The sequence below is a fragment of the Ranitomeya imitator genome, chromosome 3 (assembly GCF_032444005.1).
Source record: "Ranitomeya imitator isolate aRanImi1 chromosome 3, aRanImi1.pri, whole genome shotgun sequence".
Classification (NCBI taxonomy): domain Eukaryota; kingdom Metazoa; phylum Chordata; class Amphibia; order Anura; family Dendrobatidae; genus Ranitomeya; species Ranitomeya imitator.
Genome location: NC_091284.1, coordinates 87,109,760 through 87,133,131, shown reverse-complemented (window position 1 = coordinate 87,133,131; position 23,372 = coordinate 87,109,760).

Here is a 23,372-nt window from a genome sequence, read left to right as displayed (position 1 = left end):
TTTCTATAGGATCGGCCGATTTCACTCGACCCGACTTTTGAGAAAGTCGGGTTTCGTGAAACCCGACCCGATCCTATAAAAGTAAAAGTCGCTCAACCCTAGCATTACTGTGATTAGCTGGCCGAATTTCCTCTTCAGAGGTTATAAAAGGAGCAGCTCCGCCATGCTCAGCACACTGATGCTATTGCACAGCTCAGGGACAGTTGTGATTGGAGGGAGAGAGCAGTTATCCAGGTTTGTGTGTGCACAGTTTAACTGAATAAGAGTCCTCTAATGTTGATACTAACAGTCCTTCTAAAGGCTAATCTTGTACTTTGCTGTTTGTATCAGATGCATTCTGCATTTAGCCTAGGGGCAGTTGCAGGAGCAGGGAGAGTGGCAGAATACAGCCTGTAGGCAAAGCTTAAGGCTTTGCAGTCCATTGCTAAATATATAGCTGCTGCACGTGACCACATTCTTTTTTTTGGGGGGGTGACAAATTGACTATATTGTCATCCATAGCTTTGTGTTACATTACAGTGGTATATAGCACTCCAAAAAAAGTTCTACATTTTTTCTTGATTTAATTAGTCATCCAAAGAGTATTACATGCTTTGTGTTACATTTCAGTAGCATGTAATACTTCAAAAAGTGTTAAATTTTTTTTCTATATTGAATTTGTAATCCATATATATTAAGTGCTTTATGTTACATTTCGGTGGTATATAACACTAAAAAAGCAAACAGTGGAAATAATTGCCCACTAAAAAATACAAATATCCCACTCCTTTAGATTAGGTATAGCAATTGTGAAAATAATGATAAGACATAAGTTTTAATGATTCCATTAAAAAAAAAAAATTGCCTAAAAATGAAAGAGAATAGATGTTTCATCTTAGGCACACACGTGGTCAAAATTGTTGATACCCCTTGTTTAATGACAGAAAAAAACACAATAGTCACAGAAATAACTTGAATCTGACAAAAGTAATAATAAATAAAAGATCTATGAAAATGAACAAATGAAAGTCAGACATTGCTTTTCAACCATTCTTCCATAGAATTTTAAAAAATAAAATTCATGAAATAGGCCTGGACAGAAATGATGGTATCTTTAACTTAATATTTTGTTGCACAACCTTTTAAGGCAATCACTGCAATCAAAAGAATCCTGTAACTGTCAATGAGACTTCTTCACCTCTCGACAGGTATTTTAACCCACTCCTCAAGAGCAAGCTGCTCCAGTTGTCTCGTGTTTGAAGGTTGTTTTTTCCAGATGGCATGTTTTAGCTCTTTCCAAAGATGCTCAATAGAATTTAGATCAGGGCTCATAGAAGGTCACTTCAGAATAGTCCAATTTTTTCTTCTTAGCCATTCTTACATACAAATTACAGATATCACTTACAGTAAGCAAACTAACAATGACAGACAGATACAGAAGGGAGAAGACCCTGCCCTTGCGGGCTTACATTCTACAGGATGGTGGGGAAGGAGACAATAGGTTGAAGGTTGCAGCAGCTCCGGTGTTGGTGAGGCGGTAGCTCCGGTAGTGATGAGGAGGCAGCGGGGTCAGTGCAGGCTGTAAGTTTTACTGAAGAGGTGGGTTTTCAGGTTCCGTCTGAAGGATCCAAATGTGGTTGATAGTCGGATGTGTTGGGGCAAAGAATTCCAGAGGATGGGGGATATTCGAGAGAAGTCTTAGAGGCGGTTGGGTGAGGATCGAATAAGTGTGGCGGAGAGAAGGAGGTCTTGGGAGGACCGGAGATAGCGTGAGGGAAAATATCGGGAGATTAGTTTAGATATATATATGGAGGAGACAGGTTATGGATGGCTTTGTAGGTCAGTATTAGTAATTTGAACTGGATACGCTGAGGAAATGGTAGCCAGTGAAGAGATTTGCAGAGGGGGGAAGCAGAGGAGTAGCGAGGAGAGAGATGAATTAGTCGGGCAGCAGAGTTAAGGATGGATTGGAGAGGTGCAAGGGTGTTAGCAGGGAGGCCACAGAAAAGGATGTTGCAGTAGTCGAGGTGGGAGATGATGAGGGCATGCACAAGCATTTTAGTAGATTGACAGTTGAGGAAAGGACGGATTCTGGAGATATTTTTGAGCTGGAGGCGACAGTGGGTGGAAAGAGCTTGGATGTGCGGTTTGAAGGACAGGGAAGAGTCAAGGGTTACTCCAAGGCAGTGGACTTCCGGTACGGGGGAGAGTGCGATTTTGTTAATTGCGATAGATAGATCAGGTAAAGAAGATCTAGGAGATGGAGGAAAGATGATGAGTTTGGATTTGTCCACATTGAGTTTGAGGAAGCGAGAGGAGAAGAAGGAGGATATGGCCAATCGACACTCTGGGATTCTGGGATAAAATCTGCACTGATGCCCAAAAATGTACTTTAGTTTGGATCCAGGGCAGGACAAAGTAGGGTCCGAACAGCATCCTGACCCTCATCATCAGATGTTAACCCCTGGGGGAAGTGATCCTGATGAAACTCAGATATCTGAGGCTCACGCTGACTGTACTGTGCTGTCAGGGCAGGAAGAGGAGGATGGTGACTCCAAGGGTGAGGAATGTGATAACACAGAGGATGATGATGAGGAGGTGTTAGATCCCAGTTGGCGTGAACATAGAGACACACAGGTGAGTAGGTCATATGAGGTGGAAGATGAGGAGATTACGCTGCATGGTACGTTGCAGACACGTAGTGATGCAGCTACGACAAGCAATTCCTCCTCAGCCACAACTGTGGCTGTGACCAGCAGCATCTGCGGGTCTGCAGCTCGCAGGGGTGGCAAGAGTTGCCTAGCCTGGGACTTTTTTGACACTGCAAAGGATGAGCCAACTTACGTAATCTGCCAACTTTGCAAAAACACACTGAGTAGAGGTAAAAATTGCAATAATTTGACTAATACATGTATGAACCTTCACATGTGCAATCAACATGTGTTACTCTGGAAATTCCACTGCGCTAAAATGCACACCAGCAGACCTCGACAACCATCAGCCACCCCATCAATCACATCTGCTTCTTCTTTCTCCTCCTCTGTTACCGTGTCAACTATTGAGATGCAAGTGTTCGACTGCAGAATCTCGGGTTCTTTACCTGCTCCAGTCAGGTTGTAATGGAATCATGTAGATTGTGAGCCCTCGCGGGCAGGGTCCTCTCTCCTCCTGTACCAGTTGTGACTTGAATTGTTCAAGATTATTGTACCTGTTTTTAGAGTTGCCTAGCCTGAGACTTTTTTGACGCTGCAAAGGATGAGCCAACTTACGTAATCTGCCAACTTTGCAAAAACACACTGAGTAGAGTTTAAAAGTGCAATAATTTGACTAATACATGTATGAACCTTCACATGTGCAATCAACATGCGTTACTCTGGAAATTCCACTGCGCTAAAATGCGCACCAGCGGACCTCGACAACCATCAGCCGCCCCATCAATCACATCTGCTTCTTCTTTCTCCTCCTCTGTTACCGTGTCAACTATTGAGATGCAAGTGTTCGACCGCAGAATCTCGGGTTCTTTACCTGCTCCAGTCAGGTTGTAATGGAATCTTGTAGATTGTGAGCCCTCGCGGGCAGGGTCCTCTCTCCTCCTGTACCAGTTGTGACTTGAAATGTTCAAGATTATTGTACCTGTTTTTATTATGTATACCCCTCCTCACATGTAAAGCGCCATGGAATAAAATGGCGCTATAATAATAATAATAATAATAATAATAATAATGGAAAAGGACATGTCTGCTGTTTTTGACCGATCTCAGAGAATGAGGACACCACAACTTTCTCAATCCACTGTATCATCTCTACCTGCACCTCTTTCATGGTCCAGCAGTTTGTCTGGTTCACCGTGCTCCACCCTCTTTCAGCACTGCAGCCAGCCCACGGTTCTGCAATTGTGGTCACGTAAAAGATAGGTTCTTCCTCCACCATCTCCAATCTGTTGGCCACAGAAATGCTGCCTTTCTGCCTGGTAGATACAGACAGTATCTGAAAGCTGATGGCCATCACAGTCCCCCAGTGCCAATTGCCCAGTCGCCATTACTTTTCTAAGAAAGCTGTGCCTGCGCTATACCAACGTGTTGCAGGCATCATCATCCATTCCTTCACTAAATCTCTGTCTGCCAGGGTGCATTTACTCACAGACAATTGGACGAATAAGCATGGCCAAGGGCATTACATCTCACTGACTGGGCACTGGGTGACTTTGGTGACTGTAGGGGCAGGCGCTGCTCCACAAGTCTTGGATTCCCCAAGGCTTGCAGGACAAATGTCTACATTTAACACTTCCTCCACTGCTTCTGCCTCCTCCTCTATCTCCTCTAGGGCCTCCACCTGCACCCTCAACTTCTGCCTTAATGATACACGCATTCTGACAGTGAAGATCGAATCCCCATCACCTCTGTACTGCGCATCCAGGGCTCACAGCAATCAGGTGGTATTAAAGTTGATATGCCTTAGAGATCGCAGTTATACATCTGAAGAGTTGTAGACAGCTCTCCAGGCTGAGTTTGATCAATGGCTGTCTCCACTGAACCTGCATCCAGGGAAGGTCATGTCCGAGAACAGTAGGAACCTGATGGTGTCATTATGGCGAGGCAAGCTCACAAACATGCTTTGCATGATTCAAGTCCTCAACCTGGTGGTACAGTGTTTCCTATGCCACTATCCTGGCCTGGGTGAGCTGCTCCACAAAGTACGTAAGCTGTGTGCTCATTTCACACCCCTCACGTCATCGACTTGCATCAATACAGAGGTGTTTGCCCTTGCCAGTTAACAGGTTGATATGCGACAGTGGAATTCCACTCTGCACATGTCGCAGCCACTGTGGCAGCAGCAACAAGCCCTAACGCAGTATGTCATGTCATATTGGGTGGGCTAAAGCAGTACGGCCATGGCACATATCACGTTTACAGAGTGGGCACAAATTAAGGACTTATGCACCCTTATGCACAGTTTTAAAATGGCCACTAAGATGGTTAGCAATGGTGACGCCGTCATCAGCATCACTATTCCGGTCACCTATATGCTGGAGCAGACTTTTAATAGCCTGCAGGAGGAAATGGTGGTTCCGGAAGCAAAGGACAAAGGGATAACATTGTCTCTTAGTTCCAGACTGTCATCACATAGGCAGGTGCCAAGGGAGGGCATATTACTGTAATCGAGGAGGGCTGGTGATAACAGACAAGCTGTTATCGAAGGTGGAAGATCAGATGCCACTTCTTTGGTGTAAGGCACTAATTTGTTTAAATGTAAGCACTCCTGGTTGGGTGTTCATTGCTTGATTGGGCATAGTGGAAGACCTGTCAGTCCCTATTATGCTATTTCTACTGTGGTGAAATTGATGCCACTTCTGTGGTGTAAGGCCCTTATTTGTTTAAATGTGAGTACTCCTGGTTGGGTGTTCATTGCTTGATTGGGCATAGTGGAAGTCCTGTCGGTCCCTATTATACTATCTATACTGTGGTGAAATTGATGTCACTTTGGTATTGTCTGCCAATAATTTTTGGAAATGTCAACACTCCTGGTTGGGTTTCTTTCATGCGTGTTGCCTGTAGCAGTAAGCCTCCGAGACCATTAGGCCTCCACATCCTTAAATTATTCTGACAATGGTAGTCTTCAAAACTGATATTTGGGCCACATAAGTGTGGCTCAGCATGAGAGCAGGTACCAATCCCTCACCCACCTCGTCTTACTGTGACGTTCAATTGAAAGCTTTAAATGCTGTCCCAGACCCTATACCTCATGCCTAACTGATTGCTGCAGTGCCATGATACAATTTTTACTGTGGATGAATTGAGGACACTTTCCTGGTGTCTGTGCCTCATTTGATATGTTTTGGCAGCATTTGGGGCCGTTATAAGGTGGCGTGCATGCGTTTGTTTTTACCTCCCATTGGCATGAATGGCGTTCGGTTATGTTCGGCGAATATTCAATGAATTAATTGGTGAATATTGCAAATTCGGCTAACGTAATCTGAACCGAACATTGAAATATTCGCTCATCATGGATTATCTCTTCGCTTCGGACAGGTGAGGAATATGGCTGTTTAATATTTTAATTCATTTGCAGAGGACATTGATTTCAGTGGACTGGGCGATTATGTAACATCAACCCCACAAATATGAACCTCACTTTCCACCGCCACAGGGCAAATGGGAAGAGCAGGGCAAAGTCTCAGAATTGGCACCTCTAATAAATGCGCCTTTCCTGGTGTGGCTGCAGACTTCTGTTTTTAAGCTGGGGGACCAATATCCATGGCCTCTTAGCAGCCTGAGAATACCAGCCCCCAGCTGTCCAGCTTTAGCTTGGCTGGTTGTAAAAAAAATGGGGGGACCCCAGGTAGTTTTTTAAAAATTATTTATTTAAATAATAAAAAAAACAGCATGGGGACCCCTGTATTCATGATAACCAGCCTCCCTAAAGGTGACAGTGTCAGTTTTGCCTGGCTGGATATCAAAAATACAGGGGACCCCACATTAATTTTTAAAAAATTATTTATTTATAGCACAATTGATGTGCCAATTGGTGCCAATTTTCCTGGAGTCTGTCCCTTATTTGAGCTGTTTTTGCAGATTTTGGGCCCACTGAAGGTGTTGTCTATTTGTTTGGTTTTCCCTCCTATTAAATTCAATGCTGTTGACAGAAGATCTGTCATTCTGCTATAACATAGGCCAAATTATCTAGAAATTACATTTATTATCATTATTTTTTGTGTGTTAGAAATAAAAAATAACTATTGATCTTTGTGTGTAGGTGCTAGTGTATTTTATATTGATTTGTAGCAAAATCCTAGATCAATTTTAATTTTGATTTATTAAGTTTTCTACTATTACTCATCTACTGAACCAATAACCAAAACATTTACTATTGGTTCTGAAACAAGAAATAGTTTATAACATCTGAAAATAAATTGTACATGCTAAAAGTGTAGTTGATGAAAATATAATTCTCACGCATTATACGTAATGAATCACATTATCACATTATTTAACAGAGATTTTCCAGCTCCGAAGTATCATATTATTACTTGCTGCTATTTCAAAGAATTTTGACCACCATTTTTTTTATTTTCCTATTCACTGAAATGAAATTATCAAACAGGAGAAGACTCCATCATAACCTTATTCATTTCATACAGAAATCGGCAGATTGTAAAATTAGCTCTTCATGATGACCTTTTAATGGTCTGTTTTAATCAATTGATGAATTGTTGTCTACTGCATCTTGCAAAGAGTTTATGCTAACATTAGCCAGGAGAGATGAGTGAACCCAAACTATAAAGTTATTTGTTCGGGCTGGACACTAGGTATAGTTCAGGAGGAGAAAAAAAGAAAGAGAGAAAGAGGGAGAGAGATTTTCTAGCTAGAAAACATTGGGTCATCATTGATTCCATGGGGTTCTGGCTCAGGTTCAAATTTGGGTATAGTTCTGGTACCCGAAGTGAACATTGAATTAAAATTCAGTCGAACCTGACGAACTTGAACTTTGACGGGTCAGCTCATCCCTATTGGGCAGTAAAGATTATCCAGAATTAATACTCTGATGCCTAGTTTAGTCTAGTTGGGGGTATGCTAATTCTGACGTCTTAAAGAATGTGCTCACGTTGCGGATTCCATTGTGCCCTGCGTTTTACCTGCGAATTCCCTGTGTTTTTTCTGTGGATTTGGTGCAGATTTGTGAAGATTTCACCTGCGTTTTTATACCTGCGGATTCCTATTATGGAATAGGTGTAAAACGCTGCGGAATGCGCACAAAGGATTGACATGCTGCGGAAAATAAACCACAGTATTTCTGGGTGGAATTTTCCGCAACATGTGCACTGCGGATTTGGTTTTCCATAGGTTTACATGGTACTGTACACCGCATGGAAAACTGCGTTGGATCCGCAGGGCCAAATCTGCTGCGGGTCCGCAGCCAAATCCGCAACATGTGCACATACCCTTAGTTTTCATTAGCTTCTTTGCTAAATTTTCTTAAAGATTTTGAATAAAATGTGGTGAACTAGCAAATACATGTAGGCAAGTGATGTTACTAAACATTTAGCTTATTTACGCTGTTTTTTCTCATATTAAAGTTAAAGGCAACCTGTCACCCCCCAGGTGTTTGTAACTAAAAGAGCCATCTTGTGCAGCACTAATGCTGCATTCTGACAAGGTGGCTCTTTTAGTTATTGTTCGTTGCACTGCAGAAATAATCGCTTTTGAATTTGGTCCTTCATACCTGTGAAATCGCCAGGGAGGTAGGTCTTTCCCCCCTCATCCAGATGCCTCACAGACATCACTCTGCGAGAAGGGCGCCGCCTCCTCTGCGTTATTCAGTTGTACAGGCGCCTGCGCGGCCATATTCTGCCTTGGGCATGCGCAGTTCTCGCTGCCCGACAACTGACATCACTTGATGTCTTGTTTACTGCGCCGACAGGTTACCTTTAATCTGTTATGAGATTTCCTAGTACACACTACATACATCACTAATAGGTCTCTTAAACCTGACGAGTCTGGTGTACTTCCTCTTCAAAGTACATGTCCAAATAGTTGTATAATTCTGAAATTAAAATGAGCATTTTTTTAGACCAGCTGTGACGGAGCACGGTCAGTGGAAGAGGCAGCTATTAAACGGGTTTATATAGACTTCACCTTCACCATTTAACCTTTACAGTGGTATGTAAAAGTTTGGGCACCCCAGGTCAAAATTACTGTTATTGTGAACAGTTAAGCAAGTTGAAGCTTAAATGGTCTCTAAAAGGGGTGAAGTTAAAGATGACACATTTCCTTTACATTTTAAGGGGAAAAATATATTGTCATTTTTTACATTTTAAAACTTACAAGAAGAAAAATGAGCTGATGCAAAAGTTTGGGCACCCTGCCTGGTTAGAACCTAATATCACCCCCTTTTGAAACAATCACAGCTTTCAAACACTTTTTGTAGCCAGCCAAGAGTCTTTCAATTCTTGTTTGAGGGATTTTCATCCATTCTTCCTTACAAAATTCTTCCAGTTCTGTGAGATTCCTGGGTCGTCTTGCATGCACTGTTATTTTGAGATCTAGCCACAGTTTCTCAATGATGTTCTTATCAGGGAACTGTGAGGGCCATTGTAAAAACTTCAGCTTGCTTCTTTTGAGGTAGTCTTTTGTGGACTTTGACATGTGTTTAGGATCATTATACATTTGAAGATGTCTTCCTCTTTACAACTTCAGATGTTTTACAGATGGTGGTATGTTTGCATCAAGAATTTGTTGAAATTTCATTGAACTAGATGCGCCAATTCTGGCGCTTTGCTCGGCTATTCCAATTTGCACTGTTGCGGTGGCAAGTAGGGTTCATATTTGAGGGTTTGATGGCACCTTTGTATTGTCAGGTGACATCAAGCCCACGGCTTAGTAATGGAGAGGCATCTATAAGACACCTATCCATTACTAATTCTATAGTTGTTTGGTAAATAAAGACACAGCCATAATAAAGTCTTTTATTTGAAACAAAACAAAACACACTTTTCTTTGAACATATTTAAACATAACAAACACATTTATACTCACCTAATGTCCATTCTATTGAATCCCTCGTCTCCTGAAATAAAACAAATATAAAAAACAACAATATCCCTCACCTGTCCGACATTCTGTCCCACACCGTAATCCATGTCTGGGGAAAAACAGTTTTCAACCTGGACGGTGCCAAGATGCGACCATCCAAGCTGAGAACCACTGGTAAATGAGCTGCTGCAAGTATAGACTCAGTGACAGGCAGATATGTCATCGAGGTTACCTCTGGTCACTGAGGCTGCATTCCTAGCCTGGCTGAACTGCCGTGACCTTGGTAAGATCCCCACTAGAAAAACCATGAGAAAAACTTTCACCATGTGTATATTTAAAACAAATATAAAAAACAACAATATCCCTCACCTGTCCAACATTCTGTCACAAGCCATAATCAATATCTGGGGGATAAACAGTTTTCAACCTGGACGGTGCCAAGATGTGACCGTCCAGGCTGAGAACAACTGGGGAATGAGCTGCTGCAATCATTAGTGATTAGCAATTACATAATTGAAGTTACTGCTGGTTACTGAGGCTGTGTTCCCAGCCGGGCCAATGAACTGCTGAGATCTCAGTGAAATCCCCATTAGCACAGTGAGAAAAAGTCTCACGGTGCAGAGGCGACTTCACAGCAGTTCAAATTCACTGCAGTGAAATTTTCCTGGTGAACTGCGGTGAACTCACATCTGCACTGTGAGACTTTTTCTCACTGTGCTAGCAGGGATCTCACCGATTACGATTGATTACGTTGTGGGAAAAAATGACGGACAGGTGAAGGATATTGTTGTTTTTTATTGCAGAGGACGAAGGCTTCGGTGAAATGGGCGTTAGGTGAGTATAGCTGTGTTTGTTATTTTTAAATAAAAAAGTAAAAGTGCGTTTTCTTTTTTTCCAAATAAAGGACTTTTTTTCTGTGTCTTTATTTACCATATACTGTAACTATAGGATTACTAATGGATAGGTGTCTTGTAGACGCTTCTCCATTACTAAGCCATGGGCTTGATGTCACTGGACAATACAAAGGTGACATCAACCTCACAAATAAGAACCCCACTTGCCACCGCTACAAAGCAAGTGGGAAGAACCAGGAAAAGTGACAGAATTGGCACATCTAATAGATGCAATTTTCTGGGTGGATGCGGGATGCTATTTTTAGGCTCGGGTGGGGCAATATCCATGGCCACTTACCAGCCTGAGAATATAAGTCCCCAGTTGTCTGCTTTAGCAAGGCTGGTGGTCAAAATTGGGGGTACTCCATGCTATTTTTTAAAATTATTTATTTAAATAATTAAAAAATACAGTGTGGGGAGCCCTCTATTCTTGATAACCAGCCATGCTGAAGCTGACAGCTGAGGGTTGCAGCCCCAGCTGTGAGTTTTGCGTGGCTGGTTATCAAAAATAAGGGGGAAATCATGCCTTTTTTAAATTATTTATTTACAGCACAGGCGCCGGCTGATGAATACTACTATCAGCCAATCTTGCTCTCACTGTCATTAGTGGCAGCAGGAGTTGGCTGATGGGAGCAGTAGTCCCATCAGCTGACACCAGTGACTGAAGGTAAACTTTATACCACAGATAACAGCTGCATGCTCACACTGACTTTCGGCAGGGTGGGAACCGTGGCTGTCTGACTGGCGGTGATGATTTTACCACCGATCAGAAGCGGTGTTTGCTGCGAGCATGGCAAACACTGGATGTTCAGGACCTCATTCAATTGAATGGGGTTCAGGTCCAGGTACTGTTCTGGTACCTGAACCTGAACTTTTTGTAAATGTTTGGCTGAACCCATTGGACCCAACCATCCAGGCATCCATTTCTAGTATAGATGCTTTCCTCCTCTGAATTCTGTGAATCTTTGGAGCAGGCCTCTGATGTCCATGCAATAGGATCTGTGAACAGCTCTGTAGAATGGCTCATCTATGGTTCCCCACTGTCAGTTGGGCAGAGCTGTTCGCACATTTTATTCCATGGGCATCAGAAGTCTGCTCCGAAGAATCACAGATTCCAGTGGAGGAAAGCATCTGCACCGATGCCCACTTTGTTTTGTTGGATTCAGGGCTGGAAGAAGTAGGGTCTAAGCAGAATCCATATCCTCATCAACAGACGTTAACTGTTATGACCTGGTGGTCAGGACAATAATGGACCTGGTGGTTAAGAGCACACGGAATGACCCGATAGTCACCGATAATAAAGGACGAGCTCTGGGACGTGGGAACTCTGCTGACCACAATCCCTAAACCTATCAACCACACTAGAAATAGCCATGGATTGCGCCTAACGCTCCCTATGCTTTTCAAAAACCTGACCGCCACATCCAAACATAGACTAAGTGTATATGAAAAATGAGAGCTTTTAGCGCATAAAAATGGCCAATGGCGCTGCAGTGTGCTGCCTTATTTACTTGACTATGTAAGAGTTGGCGACTCTAGGTTCAGCACCTGTTCACACTTAGTCTATGTTTGGATGTGCCGGTCAGGTTTTTGAAATGTATTCTTTAGCCTTCTGATCGTGCACTCCGCCTCCTAGCCCACAGGTGTTTTAATTACAGCAGGTCCAGTACCCCTCCACAGAGAGAGAGAATTTTAGTCTAGGAAGAGGTTTTCACATGTACCCATTCAGATGAAGACGTTTATTCTCAGCGAGGTAAGGCAAGTTTAGGACCTGGTATAAGAGAGATGCCGTAAAGGGGCTACCAGGTACACATAAAATTGGCCATTTTTATGCGCTAAAAGCTCTCATTTTTCATATTTCTAGTGCAGTAATGCAGTTCAAATTTCATATTTCAAGTTTGCATGTTTTAGCGCTGCAGTGTGCTGCCTTATTTACTTGACTATGTACGAGTTGGCGACTCTAGGTTCAGCACCTGTTCACACTTAGTCTATGTTTGGATGTGCCGGTCAGGTTTTTGAAATGTATTCTTTAGCCTTCTGATCGTGCACTCCGCCTCCTAGCCCACAGGTGTTTTATTACAGCAGGTCCAGTACCCCTCCACAGAGAGAGAGAATTTTAGTCTAGGAAGAGGTTTTCTGTTGTGAATTCTGTGGCTGAATTCACTCCTGTGGTCACAAGTGGTACTGCAGCTTCTGAGCTTCCTCCCTCAGGTGTTCTGGTGAGCTCGTTAACTGCTTCATTACTTAACTCCGCCTGATGCTGCTATCCTTGCTCCTTGTCAATGTCCCAGTGTTGGATCTGAGCTTCTCCTGATTGTTCCTGTGACCTGCTGCTCTGTATAGCTAAGTGCTTTTTGCTTTTTTGTTGCTTTTTTTCTGTCCAGCTTGTCTTTTGTTTTGCTGGAAGCTCTGAGACGCAAAGGGTGTACCGCCGTGCCGTTAGTTCGGCACGGTGGGTTTTTTTTTGCCCCCTTTGCGTGGTTTTGCTTTAGGGTTTTTTGTAGACTGCAAAGTTCACTTTACTGTCCTCGCTCTGTCCTAGAATATCGGGCCCCACTTTGCTGAATCTATTTCATCCCTACGTTTTGTCTTTTCATCTTACTCACAGTCATTATATGTGGGGGGCTGCCTTTTCCTTTGGGGAATTTCTCTGGGGCAAGTCAGGCCTATTTTTCTATCTTCAGGCTAGCTAGTTTCTTAGGCTGTGCCGAGTTGCCTAGGTAGTTGTTAGGCGCAATCCACAGCCGCTTTTAGTTGTGTTTAGGATAGGATCAGGTGTGCAGTCTACAGAGTTTCCACGTCTCAGAGCTCGTTCTTGTATTTTTGGGGATTTGTCAGATCACTGTGTGCGCTCTGATCGCTAAGCACACTGTGTTTCTGGATTGCCTTCATAACACCTGTCATTAGCAAACATAACAGTACAAGGAGCCAAACTAATGATTCTCAATAGAGGGAAAGAAAAAGTTCTGACATCATTTTTTTTTTTTTTTTTTCTGCTCTGTGTTCACTTTTTTTTTTCCCCTAGACATTTGGGTGATTCTGGACACAGGTGTGGACATGGATATTCAGGGTCTGTGCTCTTCAATGGATAATCTCATTATAAATGTACAAAAAATTCAAGATACTATTGATCAGAAATCTATGTTAGAACCAAGAATTCCTATTCCTGATTTGTTTTTTGGAGATAGAACTAAGTTTCTAAGTTTCAAAAATAATTGTAAGCTATTTCTGGCCTTGAAACCTCATTCTTCTGGTAATCCTATTCAACAGGTTTTGATTATTATTTCTTTTTTGCGCGGCGACCCTCAAGACTGGGCATTTTCTCTTGCGCCAGGAGACCCTGCATTGAGTAGTGTCGATGCGTTTTTCCTGGCGCTCGGATTGCTGTACGATGAGCCTAATTCAGTGGATCAGGCTGAAAAAAATTTGCTGGCTTTGTGCCAGGGTCAGGATGATATAGAAGTATATTGTCAGAAATTTAGGAAATGGTCAGTACTCACTCAGTGGAATGAATCTGCGCTGGCAGCTTTGTTCAGAAAGGGTCTCTCTGAGGCTCTTAAGGATGTCATGGTGGGATTTCCTATGCCTGCTGGTTTGAATGAGTCTTTGTCTTTGGCCATTCAGATCGGTCGACGCTTGCGCGAGCGTAAATCTGTGCACCATTTGGCGGTACTGCCTGAGGTTAAACCTGAGCCTATGCAGTGCGATAGGACTATGACTAGAGTTGAACGGCAGGAATACAGACGTCTGAATGGTCTGTGTTTCTACTGTGGTGATTCCACTCATGCTATTTCTGATTGTCCTAAACGCACTAAGCGGTCCGCTAGGTCTGCCGTCATTGGTACTGTACAGTCCAAATTCCTTCTGTCCATTACCTTGATATGCTCTTTGTCGTCGTTTTCTGTCATGGCGTTTGTGGATTCGGGCGCTGCCCTGAATCTGATGGATTTGGATTATGCTAAACGTTGTGGGTTTTTCTTGGAGCCTTTGCGGTGTCCTATTCCATTGAGAGGAATTGATGCTACACCTTTGGCCAAGAATAAACCTCAATACTGGGCCCAGCTGACCATGTGCATGGCTCCTGCACATCAGGAAGTTATTCGCTTTCTGGTGTTGCATAATCTGCATGATGTGGTCGTGTTGGGGTTGCCATGGCTACAAACCAATAATCCAGTATTGGATTGGAATTCCATGTCGGTATCCAGCTGGGGTTGTCAGGGGGTACATGGTGATGTTCCATTTTTGTCGATTTCGTCATCCACCCCTTTTGAGGTCCCAGAGTTCTTGTCTGATTATCAGGATGTATTTGAAGAGCCCAAGTCCGATGCTCTACCTCCGCATAGGGATTGTGATTGTGCTATCAATTTGATTCCTGGTAGTAAATTCCCTAAAGGTCGATTATTTAATTTATCCGTGCCCGAACACGCCGCTATGCGCAGTTATGTGAAGGAATCCCTGGAGAAGGGACATATTCGCCCATCGTCATCACCACTGGGAGCAGGGTTCTTCTTTGTAGCCAAGAAGGATGGTTCGCTGAGACCGTGTATTGATTACCGCCTTCTTAATAAGATCACTGTTAAATTTCAGTATCCCTTGCCATTGTTATCTGACTTGTTTGCTCGGATTAAGGGGGCTAGTTGGTTCACTAAGATAGATCTTCGTGGTGCGTATAATCTGGTGAGAATCAGGCAAGGAGATGAATGGAAAACTGCATTCAATACGCCCGAGGGTCATTTTGAGTATCTAGTGATGCCGTTCGGACTTGCCAATGCTCCATCTGTGTTTCAGTCTTTTATGCATGACATCTTCCGTGAGTATCTGGATAAATTCCTGATTGTTTACTTGGATGACATTTTGATCTTCTCAGATGATTGGGAGTCTCATGTGAAGCAGGTCAGAATGGTTTTTCAGGTCCTGCGTGCTAACTCTTTGTTTGTGAAGGGATCAAAGTGTCTCTTCGGTGTGCAGAAAGTTTCATTTTTGGGGTTCATCTTTACCCCTTCTACTATCGAGATGGATCCAGTTAAGGTCCAAGCCATCCAGGATTGGATTCAGCCGACATCTCTGAAAAGTCTGCAAAAGTTCCTGGGCTTTGCTAATTTTTATCGTCGCTTCATCTGTAATTTTTCTAGCATTGCCAAACCATTGACCGATTTGACCAAGAAGGGTGCTGATTTGGTTAATTGGTCTTCTGCTGCTGTGGAAGCTTTTCAGGAGTTGAAGCGTCGTTTTTGTTCTGCCCCTGTGTTGTGTCAGCCAGATGTTTCTCTTCCGTTCCAGGTCGAGGTTGATGCTTCTGAGATTTGAGCAGGGGCGGTTTTGTCACAGAGAGGTTCTGATTGCTCAGTGATGAAACCATGTGCTTTCTTTTCCAGGAAGTTTTCGCCCGCTGAGCGTAATTATGATGTGGGCAATCGAGAGTTGTTGGCCATGAAGTGGGCATTCGAGGAGTGGCGTCATTGGCTTGAAGGAGCTAAGCATCGCGTGGTGGTATTGACTGATCATAAGAACTTGACTTATCTCGAGTCTGCCAAGCGCTTGAATCCTAGACAGGCCCGTTGGTCGTTATTTTTTGCCCGCTTCGACTTTGTGATTTCGTACCTTCCGGGCTCTAAAAATGTGAAGGCGGATGCTCTGTCTAGGAGTTTTGTGCCCGACTCTCCGGGTTTATCTGAGCCAGCGGGTATCCTCAAGGAAGGAGTCATTGTGTCTGCCATCTCCCCTGATTTGCGGCGGGTGCTGCAAAAATTTCAGGCGAATAAACCTGATCGTTGTCCAGCAGAGAAACTGTTCGTCCCTGATAGGTGGACTAATAAACTTATCTCTGTACTTCATTGTTCGGTGTTGGCTGGTCATCCTGGAATCTTTGGTACCAGAGAGTTAGTGGCTAGATCCTTCTGGTGGCCATCTCTGTCACGGGATGTACGTACTTTTGTGCAGTCCTGTGGGATTTGTGCTAGGGCTAAGCCCTGCTGTTCTCGTGCCAGTGGGTTGCTTTTGCCCTTGCCGGTCCCAAAGAGGCCTTGGACACATATTTCGATGGATTTCATTTCTGACCTTCCCGTTTCTCAAAAGATGTCAGTCATTTGGGTGGTCTGTGATCGCTTTTCTAAAATGGTCCATCTGGTGCCCTTGGCTAAATTGCCTTCCTCCTCTGATTTGGTACCTTTGTTCTTTCAGCATGTGGTTCGGTTGCATGGCATTCCTGAGAATATTGTTTCTGACAGAGGTTCCCAGTTTGTTTCAAGGTTTTGGCGAGCCTTTTGTGGTAGGATGGGCATTGACCTATCCTTTTCCTCAGCTTTCCATCCTCAGACTAATGGCCAGACCGAACGAACCAATCAGACCTTGGAAACATATCTGAGATGTTTTGTTTCTGCAGACCAGGATGATTGGGTGTCCTTTTTGCCGTTGGCTGAGTTCGCCCTTAATAATCGGGCCAGCTCGGCTACCTTGGTTTCTCCATTTTTTTGCAATTCTGGGTTCCATCCTCGTTTCTCTTAAGGACAGGTTGAGTCTTCGGACTGTCCTGGTGTGGATTCTGTGGTGGATAGGTTGCAGCAGATCTGGACTCAGGTAGTGGACAATTTGATCTTGTCCCAGGAGAAAGCTCAACTTTTCGCTAATCGTAGACGCCGTGTGGGTCCCCGACTTCGTGTTGGAGATCTGGTTTGGTTATCTTCTCGTCATATTCCTATGAAGGTTTCCTCTCCTAAATTTAAACCTCGTTTTATTGGTCCGTATAGGATTTCTGAGGTTCTCAATCCTGTGTCTTTTCGTTTGACCCTCCCAGACTCCTTTTCCATACATAATGTATTCCATAGGTCGTTGTTGCGGAGATACGTGGCACCTATGGTTCCATCTGTTGAGCCTCCTGCCCCGGTTTTGGTGGAGGGGGAATTGGAGTATATTGTGGAGAAGATTTTGGATTCTCGTGTTTCTAGACGGAAACTCCAGTATCTGGTTAAATGGAAGGGTTATGCTCAGGAAGATAATTCCTGGGTTTTTGCCTCTGATGTTCATGCTTCCGATCTTGTTCGTGCCTTTCATGCGGCTCATCCTGGTCGGCCTGGGGGCTCTGGTGAGGGTTCGGTGACCCCTCCTCAAGGGGGGGGTACTGTTGTGAATTCTGTGGCTGAATTCACTCCTGTGGTCACAAGTGGTACTGCAGCTTCTGAGCTTCCTCCCTCAGGTGTTCTGGTGAGCTCGTTAACTGCTTCATTACTTAACTCCACCTGATGCTGCTATCCTTGCTCCTTGTCAATGTCCCAGTGTTGGATCTGAGCTTCTCCTGATTGTTCCTGTGACCTGCTGCTCTGTATAGCTAAGTGCTTTTTGCTTTTTTGTTGCTTTTTTTCTGTCCAGCTTGTCTTTTGTTTTGCTGGAAGCTCTGAGACGCTTGTAGTCTTAGGGTTAGAATTAGACTACTGGGTTGCCACTCTGTTAGATCTACGATACAAGAGTAAATTTAGCCAAATGCTTTCCCCCTGGAAAGAAATGCAGACTTGCTGGAGTACTGAAATACGCTTGTAGGCAATCTTAAGAGTGGTTTTCCCCAAGACAGCAGTGAGGCACACAGTGTGTATCCGAGTTCTAGACATCTAACCTTGGAAACGTCAAGGCATCGTCATAAAAACATTAGCAACAGCAGCAGTGTAAGTAGCATTAGCAATATCTATGAGTTGTTTAACACATTTTTTAGATCAGCCCGTGCACCAGCATAACAGTACAAGTCTGACATGCTGTAAATGACTGAAGAGGATGGTTCAGGGGTATCTGGAGATCAATAGCTCAATATCAATGCCATCAGGGGGGTTGGACTCTTTTACATTTTGGTCTTCAAAAATAGAAGAGTGACCTGAGCTTCCTTCCTTGGAGGTTTTGTCATGCCCGTCAGCCAGCGTTCTCTCAGAACCTGTCTTCAGTGCTGCTGCTGGTGTCTTGATGGAGCGCATTCGGCTGTCCTCAGAAAGTGTACACCACCTCATTTTCATCAAAATGAACAAGTAATGGATCTCCAATGCTTCTACTCTGCGTTAAATAATGCCACTTTAGTGGTGTGTGACAATACATTTTTTGAAATGCGGAGACTCAAAGTTGGATCTCCATCTGGTGGGCTGCCTGTGCGGAAGGAATGTCAGAGGCCTCTTATACTATTTCTACTCTTTAATGGTGTGTGACAATTATTTTTTTGAAATGTGGAGACTCAAAGTCAGGTTTCCATCTGATGGGTTGCCTGTGTAAGTAGGGCTCCCAGACAGGCAGGCCTGCATTTACTTTCAGTCAACTACCTGTGTTACTTTCCTTATATTTTTCTACCAATAGTAATCTATGAAACTGATGTTTCTGCCATCTGAGTATGGCTGGAATAATAACAAGAAATTGAAGGTGTTGCATGAGGTATCAGGTCTGCCAGCTAAGAAGGCTTACATCACTCCCTTTACCAGCAGGTCCTCATTGAAACATCAATTTCAAACTGTAAATGGTGGGGATAGACCCTGATACCTCATGCATGGCCCATGGCTGACTGCTGCTGTGCCTTTTACAAATTTCTACAGTTGGTCAATTGATGCCAGTTTTCATGGTGTCTACCTCCAATTTTAGCTTTTTGGGAAGCTTTTTGTCTCCCCCGTAAGGTTTGGTTTGGCTTCCCATTAAATTTAATGGCGTTCGGTTACGTTCGGTGAGCGTCTTGAAAGGTGCACTTATCTCTATACAGCACCACTCTTCTAGGCAAAGTCAAAACAAAAGCATTAGAGGAAATGCGAATATTTACCCATCTGTGAACAAATTTTGCCAACTTTGAGGAAAAATGCTAGGGAAAGCCAACACGAATCCAAATGTGCTACATTCGTGCCGAATTTGAGACTGGTAAACATTTTCCAAACAAGTTCGCTCATCTCTAATGTCCATGTCAGTGTTCCCCAAGTTCGGTCCTCAAAAGCCACCAAAAGGTCATGTTTTCAATATTACCCAGGTGAGAATTACATCATCTAGACAGGCAACAATTCCATCACCTGGGGCCAAACTAAGCAAATCCTGAAAACACGACCTGTTGGTGGCTCTTGAGGACTGGATTTGGGGAACACTGGTCTATGTGAAATTCTGACCAGATGGAGAAGAAACCACAGAAAATGGTTTTAATCACAAAAATAAATCAATATGTAAGGGAAGGCAATATGTAAAATGCGGCGCCCTTTCGGCAGGTAGCAAAAGAATGACAGCTAAAGTGCTGCATGTGGCCTGCATGCCACAATGTGCCCAGGTATGTGCTGGACTAATCCATTTTTTATTGTATTATATATTATAATAATATTGCTTTTTTTTTATTATTATTTTTTTTTCAATCAATGAATGATATCTAGATTAGTGTGGGACTCTTGGGTTTTGAGGTTCTTTAAAACATAGCTTTTCCTTATACAGTAGAAGTGAGATATTTGTAGGACTTCCTCCAGAGGGTTTATTTGAATTCTAGATGATCAAATAAAATAATTAATATTTATTTTTATTTTTTTATAGAAACCGTGTACCACGTGACTTTGCATTGTATTTGATATTACAAATCAACACCTTTCAGTTGAAAACGGCTATGATGTAGTACCCGACACAGCCTCCAATCAAAGGTGGTGCTGTTTTTTTTAAAAACCTGATACTATTTCTATTCTTGCATAATCCTTTATTAGAAATATGTTTTGTCAATTCCATCTTTTACCATCCCTTCTACATAACAACTATTCAACCTCACCCGAAACCTTGTGAAAATATTTTACTTGTCTACCATTTAATTCAAATTTCCATTGTGTAAACTAACAAGAAATTATCCCTATTTGTACAAGAGACGGTAGTAAATCAATGGGAGTAGGTATTGCATATTGTTTTGTAATAATTTTCTGCATGTGAATTTTTTTTACTCACTTATCAACATTGTGAATGTAACAAAATATCTATTTTTGTGGACCATTGTGTCCATGGCTCGTATGTGGGGCCTGTGTTAGCAGCTTCAAGTACAGAAAGAACAGTCTGAATTCCTCAGTAGATAATTCAAAGTACAGAGCGATTTACATATTTCTGCTTCTATTTAAAAAAAAATAAAAAAATAACCCTCACAGATCTCTATGCAGAAACATTTTCCTTCTTAATTAATAGCTCATCATTTATTTATACTTCCCACAGAAAGTAATTAATTTGCCTTCCTTTCCTTCAGCTACTGCCCACAAATGATCTCTTACAGCATTAACCTAAAAATATTAATGCTTTGGTCTCGGAACTATTTATGAAAAGAGATTAAAATACTATTGTAAGCAGGATTCGCATACGTGGTTTAATTTTTCTTCTAATGTTGTTAATCTTTTTCATTAATGGATCGTCATTTTTCACACAGTTACATAAACTGTGTGATTTGCAATAATCTATCAAAACGAAAAATAAATAGTTTTTTTAATAATGTCATCATGTAAAGCGTGCCATATCTTCAGCTGTATTCCGGAAGTTAGGGATTTGCAAATTGTTAAAAACTCATTTTTTCCACATAGACTTATCTTGATGTTAATCCAATACCCAGAGCTTCCTCATAGTTTCTATTATAGTCTGGCCTGCCTGCAAATGGTGTTTTGGCTTCATCACTGGTTGTAGTATATGGAAACTTTGATAAGATTATCCTCAATTTCCTCTAAAATGTGTTTTTTAGACACATCATAGCACTAAAATGTGCCCAAAGTTAGATATGATGACAATAGTTAAAGAAAATTTGCCACGTCCCAAAAGCGCTATTAGAAGGGTTGTCCAATACTCAGGCAACCTTTTCTCAATATCAGTGTTTGTCCCGTTAAAATAAAAACACTTATACTCACCTCCGGTGCCGGTGCCATTGCAGCGCTGTCGACACTTTTGTTCCCGGAGCTTATGTGAGGTTGTCATGTCGTGTGAGCCCTGTACTCCATCAGTGCTGGCATCACTGTCTCCACCTTTGGATAAATCAAAAATCAAAAGGAAGTCAGAGAGCAGCCACAGCCATGACTTCCCTGTTGATGATCAATATGTCCAAAGGCAGGGATAATAACTCTGACACTGCTTTTAATAACATGGAGTAGATCTCAAAATTTAAAAGATTAACTTACTTACAAAATAGTCACTATGTTCTACCCATACAACATCCATTTAGGACTATGCATGTGGTGATTGCTCCCTATGCAAGTTCATGAAGTGGGCGTTCAACTTCAGAGACTGGAAAGGCTGAAAAAAATATGGGCACAACATAACCAAGATAGAGTTGGTCACATATTATACAGCTTGTCTTTACTCACAAGTATAATTGTGAAATAACATTACAGATAGAGGTAAGAATACTTGAACATCTCATATACAGTTGTTAGGAGTCGAGTTTCCTCTGCTGCACAGGGGGAATCTCGATCTGTGTCTGCTGCGGTCTCCCATTCTGCATCGGCCGCAGTGCAGCCTGCTCAGCGGAGACGTCGCTCCCAGCATCTCACTGGGACTGATACTGTGCAAAGGGTTACTACTGCCTCTCGAGGCTCTGCTATTGTACCCTGCACTGATCTGCGGCAAGCAGGCTTTTCTGGGACTAAGTCCTGCTTTGCACACACTGAGCATGCCCAGGGCAGGATCTCTCAGTGGAGATCTAGGGTCACATGCTCAGGTACTACAGCAACTTCCATTGGTCCTTTTTGGAAGGTCCTTGTAGGTGCTAGGACTAAGTCCTGCTTTGCACTCTGAGCATCCCCAGGGCAAGATCTCTCAGTGGAGATTTAGGGTCACATGCTCAGGTACTGCAGCAACTCCATTGGTTCTTCTTTTAAGGCCCTGTACGTGCTGCAGCTAGTTAAGGCTCGCATGGCCGCACGGCCATGCGCTAGTATCAAATGTGTTTTGGCTTATGCCAGTGGATACTATACCACTCCGTTCTTATGTGGTGTGAAGCTGTAGCATTGGGACTGTACACTCAGGCAGGCAGCTAGCGTCAGTGGGGGCAATTAGCCGTTGGCTTAGCATCTGGTTCCTTCATGTGTGCGGTTAGCACAGAAGAGTTCCAGAGCAAGCACAACCCTAGTTAGGGTTTTAGTTTTGTATCAGTTCACACGGGGTGAAGCTTAACCCACGTGTGAGCTCAGAGTCCATCCGCCATTACTTAGCAGCAGATATCTCTGCACGGTGGATCCCGGGCTGTGAACGCACCTTGTAGCTATCTATCTATACTCAGTGCATTCCGCTAGCCCTAACAACAGTAGAGGTCTCCAAAAGGAAAAGTGCTTTAAGAAATTAAACTTATTCCAAGACTTGTGAGAGAAAAACTTCACTGCAACCCATGTGGCTTTCAAGTGAGAGGAATAGATTTCATTAGACTGGGAATAAAGGGAGGTGATATGAAAATTGTATGCCGTAAAAAAGAGACAAGAGGATGATGATTCTTTAGGTGGTAGCACCAGATGGCCTCAATGAGACTTTAATGCATGACTATCATTTTCATTTTTATTTCATAAATCAATAGTACGCATGAAAATAATAAAATTTATAATATATCTTATCAGAAAAAAATGCTTCTTTCTCTGCTAAAGTTGATCTGATAGGAGATGGGAGTTGATACAGATTAAATTCTATGTAGAGGAGAGGAGGGAGGATCTGGAGGTTGAGCTCCTCCCTCCTTCTCTCCCTCATATCTACATAGAATTTTATTGTCAGAGGACCACGATGTCTGACTTCACATACTCTTGCACTAATTAGAAGCACTTCACCATCATATTAAACAGTGCAGGTTTCTTCTAGCAGTGCAGGGTGAGGTAATCCCACCGACATCAGGGGCTTATCTGCAGCATTCTGTAATGCTGTAGATAAGCCCCCGATGTAACCTGGAAAGGAGAAAAAGACGTTAGATTATACTCACCCAGGGGCGGTCCCGCTGCTGGTCAGGTCGGATGGGCGTCTCCGGTCCGCTGCGGCGCCTCCCATCTTCTTT